This window comes from Elephantulus edwardii, unplaced genomic scaffold, assembly GCF_000299155.1.
Source record: "Elephantulus edwardii isolate Elephantulus edwardi_28Jun2011 unplaced genomic scaffold, EleEdw1.0 scaffold00041, whole genome shotgun sequence".
Taxonomy (NCBI): Eukaryota; Metazoa; Chordata; class Mammalia; order Macroscelidea; family Macroscelididae; genus Elephantulus; species Elephantulus edwardii.
The window spans coordinates 5,584,061-5,588,991 of record NW_006399791.1 but is presented as its reverse complement, the minus strand read 5'-3'; positions in this window follow the sequence as shown (position 1 = coordinate 5,588,991).

The following is a 4,931-nucleotide window of genomic DNA, read 5'->3' as shown; positions in this document are numbered from 1 at the left end:
TGCCAGGAGGGATGGGTCCTTGGAGAGGGACATCATGCTTGGGAGGGTGGAGGGACAGCGCAGGAGGGGAAGACCCTCTATGAGATGGATTGATTTGGTGACTGGGGTAATCAGGATGGGTGTGTCAGAGGCAGTGCGGTTGGCACAGGATAGAGCAGGGTTTAGGGCTGTTTTGCATAGGGTCGCTATGAGTCGCAAACAACTCGACGGCACATAACAACAACAACAGGAGGCTAGAAGTCTGAATTCTGGGTTGCCATTCTAGAGAGCTCTGGTGGCCTCATCTAGGAAGGTGGCAGTGCTAACCCAAAGTCCATGCCTCTCTGATGCTTTGAATCCACCAGTTAGCTATTACTTGAGAAGAAGATGGACAGTTTCTTCCCATGAGATCTACAGCCTCAGAAACCCAGTGCAGGGGCAGCTATGAGCCAGTTTCAATTTGACAGCAATGAGAATGAATGACACTAGGGGAAGGTTTTCTCTCTCTGTTTGTTCTAGAAGATCTTTTTCCTTCTAAATTTTTGTCCTTATTAACCTTCATATGACTTGGTATCCCTTTCCTCCATCTCTGCTTATTAATTTATGCTTTATTTATTTTATATCTCAAGAGAGATTAAGATAAATCTTACACAAGTTCTACCTATTAATATGGCAAAACAACCCGTTCTCAAATGGGATTGTAACCAAAGGCATAGATGTTAGGCTTTATAACACATAGTTTTGGGAGACATAATTCAGTCCATAAAACATACCATATGACTTGGTTTATGTAAATTTTAAAGTCAAGCTGAGCTATCCTATTAGTTAGCAGTCAGCATGGTATTAACTTTTAGGTCAGTTGAGGAGATTGGGGATTTGGAGAAGATAGAAGGATTCTGGTTGCTGTTCAAGTTCTAATTCTTGACTTACATGATAGTTGTACAGGTGAGTTCACATTGTGATAACTTACCAAAGGACTCACTTAGGATATTTTATTTTCTGTAAGTATATGACCTTTAATAAATCTTTATTGAAAGAACCCCAGTTTGTGTATTAGTTTCCTAGGGCTTGACATAATGAAGGACCACAAAGTCAATGTCTTCAAACAACAGAAATCTATTGTTTCATTGTTTTGGAGGGTGTGGGTCTGGGTTCTTGATGTTGGCAGGGCCATATTTTCTCAGATGCCTCTAGAAAAATGCTTTCCAGATTTTCAACATCTGGTAACCCCAAGCATTTCTTGGTTTATAAGTGTAGCACAACTCTATAGTCACATGGCTGATTTTCCTGTCTTTGGCTCTTGTTTACTTTGATAAAGACACCACTCCAATTACATTAGAACCTAGATGGGCTGCTAACACAGAGTTTCCTGGTTTGAATCTGTTCCTCTGCTCCAGTGAGAAAGATGAGGCAGTTTGCTACCCTTAAGATTTATGGCCTCAAAAAAAAAAAAGATTTATGGCCTCGTAAACGTGATGGAGGGTCACCGTGAGTTCATAACTTGGAACTGCTCAGCCACATTGGGTTAGCTGTTTTTTTTTTTGGGGGGGGGGTTCCTGTTAGGTGCTGTCCAGTTGACTATGTCTCAGCTCCATTATGACACACTGAAACCTTGCCTTCTTCTCATAGTCTTCTTTGTGCTATCCCCACTGTTGCAGTCACTTTGTCAGTCCATCTTGTTGAGGGTCATCTTCTCTGATGTACCATTTGAAGAACTCACCCCTCTTAATAACAGGTTCAACATATGTGAGACAGAGTCTTACCACCCTTGACTCTAATGAACACTCTGACTGCACTGCTTCAAAGACAGATTTGTTTGTTCTTTTGGCACTCTGTGGTGTATTCCAATATTCTTCACCAACATCACAGTCCTACTCTTTCTTATTAATTTTCTAATTTTCACAGGCAGATGAAATAATTTAAAATACCATGGGTTGAGTCAGGATACCTTAGTCTTCAAAATGACACCTTTGCCTTTTAGCAGTTTAAAAGAGGCCTAGATTACAGATTTGTCCATTGCAACACATCGTTTGTTGACTGCTGCTTCCATGGGTATTAATTGTGGATCCCAGTAAAATGAAATAATAAACAATTTCTGTCATGTCTCCATTTATCATGATGCCTATTTGTGTATTAGATAAAGATTGAAACTGTCAGCAACTTTATCTTACTTTGGATCCACAATCAATACACTTAGTACCAGCAGTCAGGAGATAGAAGATGTATTGCACTGGGAAAGTCTGCAGTCAGGGATCTCTCCAAATCAAAGAGCATTGATGATGGTTTGAGCACTAAGGTACACTTGATTCAATCTATAGTCTTTTCAGTCAATTCTGTGCATCTCAGAGCTGGACAGTGAATGATGGAAGAAGAATTGAAGCCTTTGGTTTGTGGTGTTTGAGAAGAGAATATCTCCATGGACTGCTAAAAGAATAAACACATATGTCTTGGAGAAGGTGCAACTGGAGTGCTTCTTGGAGGCAAAGATGACAAACTTCGTCTCTCATACTTTGGGCATTTTACTAGGAGACATTATTCCTTTATTACTAGAAGAACATCATGCTTGGAAAGATGAAGGGATGTTGAAAGAGAGGAAGACCCTCCACCAGATTAGATTGACACAGTGACTGCAGTAATGGCCTCAAGTGTGTCACAGTTTGTGAGGATGGCACAAGATAAGACAGGACTCAGATCTGTTGTTCATAGGGTTGCTGTGAGTCAGACTCGACTCTGATACCTAACAACACAACGACATCTTTTCTCCATTTATCATGATGTTGCCTATTTGTGCACGTGTGGGGATTTTTGTTTTCTTTTTTTAGGTGAGTGGAGTACTATAGTATATGACTTCATCTTAACTATATGATTAGATATTAAAATCATCTGAGAGCCACTTTCCAAAAAAGGCCACATTTATGAGTATTTCAGCATACTTTTGTGGGGGATGCATTCAATCCATGACCATGTATCATACCAGAGATAGACTTTTCATAAACCAGTATGTTCCCTCAAGCCTTAGGGTTTCTGGCTTCATCTAAAATAGGGTGTTAGTTCCCTGTCACTCAACTTCTGCTTTTCCTTTGGCCTTGCATTAGAAGGGAATTGCTTCGGCAAGTCGTCTCCAATAAGCTATTTTCCCTTCCCCTGCACACACCAAGTGAAGTTTTATTTGTTCGCATGAAACCATGAACCACACTCGTGTGTCCTGAACCTCAGCTGTGATTTCACACCAGGTCCGAGTGTGAGTATTTGAGCTTATCTCCTGATAGGAAACTTCAGACAAGCAGAGGCTGGATCTTTTTATGCTGCTGTGTGTCTCTGGGACTACCCCAGTGCCAACTACACATTTTGGGGAGAGGGTCATTGGTAGCTGTCAGAGGAATGAGCTGAATGGCATGACTTCAAAGGGAGCCATCTTTTATTCTCTACCATTTTTAACATAAAGGAAGTATGTATTTAAAGGAGCTATGAGATTGGACCCTATGAGACAGCATGAAATGTTTTCTAATTGATATTTTAATAAAAATTTATAGAGAATATGGATTTCCATGCATTCATTGTTGCACGTTTTCCTCCCTGCATACCCCTCCCCCCCAATTCACTTTTCTCTTTGAAAAAAAGAAAAGAAATTACAGTTCCTTTAGAAACTTAAACTCCTTGCCATTGATTCAGAACCAACTCATAGCTGACTCTCTAGCAGGTTTTCAGAGACTATAAGTTGCAGGGAAAGAGATTACCCATCTTTCTCCCAAGGAGCATCTTATGAATTTTAACTGCAAGGTTTTGAATTGGCAGCAAAGCTCTCTACCCACTAGTCCACCAGTGCTCTCTGCAGCACCTCTGAGAGCTCCAAAATGTGACCTTAGGAAACTTCTAAGCAGAGAGAGCGGAAGCAGTGTTGGCTCATCAGTGTCCCTTAACCTAGTTCCTGTGCTCACTGGTCACGTTCCTCTGAATGAACAGTTTATATGTGTGATGACTTCATTTGTTCTGTCCGTCCTCATGACAGTCCTGAAGTTAACTCTATTTTAAGCCTGAGAAATATGTCCTGGAAATTAGTTCCAGAGTTCTCATATCCTTTTTCTTTCCTTAGTATCAAATTCTGGTCTTTCCTTCTTTACTCCTCCCCACTAAGCTGTTTTTGGAAATAACTTTGAAAATAAATATCCTCTCTGTTGATTTTCTCTGAACTTCAGATCTTTTTTAGTTAGATGTGGGGAAATGGCACGTTCTCATTTATCATTCTAACTTGCCAGGATTAAGGCAAAAACAATGTTCAGATTGACCTCTAAGGAGGAAAAATTCGAAACAAGATAATGCACATTTAGACTTTACTTGCTGGATGGTTTTTAATAAGTCTTAAAAAAATTTGGGATGATCTTCCCTTCTTGGATACCGTGATTAGGAGCTCACCATCCCCAGCCCTTCTTATAGTGTAATTACTCCCTACCTTTTGACTTTTGACAGGTCACACATAACCTCTTTTGTCCACACTTCTGTCCTTTTTTATTTTTTTTAAATGATGGGCTATCATAATTATAAAAACTAAGTGAAATTTTGACTCTGAAATGCTCTGCTCAATGACAGACATGATCACTCAATAAAAAGCAATTTTCTAAAATGGAAAATCCAACATTGTTGTAAAAATAATGACTTTAACACGTAGTATCTGTTGTACTTTGAAAAGTAGCTTGAGGTTAAAGGATGGATGGAAATAAGAGTCACAGGGAAGAAACTAGAAGAGTGTTGTTACAACATAAGGATTCTAATCAATGCTGTAAAACAAAAAAATGTATGAAGTTTGAATGGAAAACTAGTCCGCTTGATAAACTTACATGCAACCCACAATGAAAAGCTGTTTAAATAAATAAATATAACTTGAGGCTTACTCTTTTATGAATCTAGGATGCTCTGGTGGCTCAGTCTTTAGGGAATTGTTCTTCAAAGGGCAC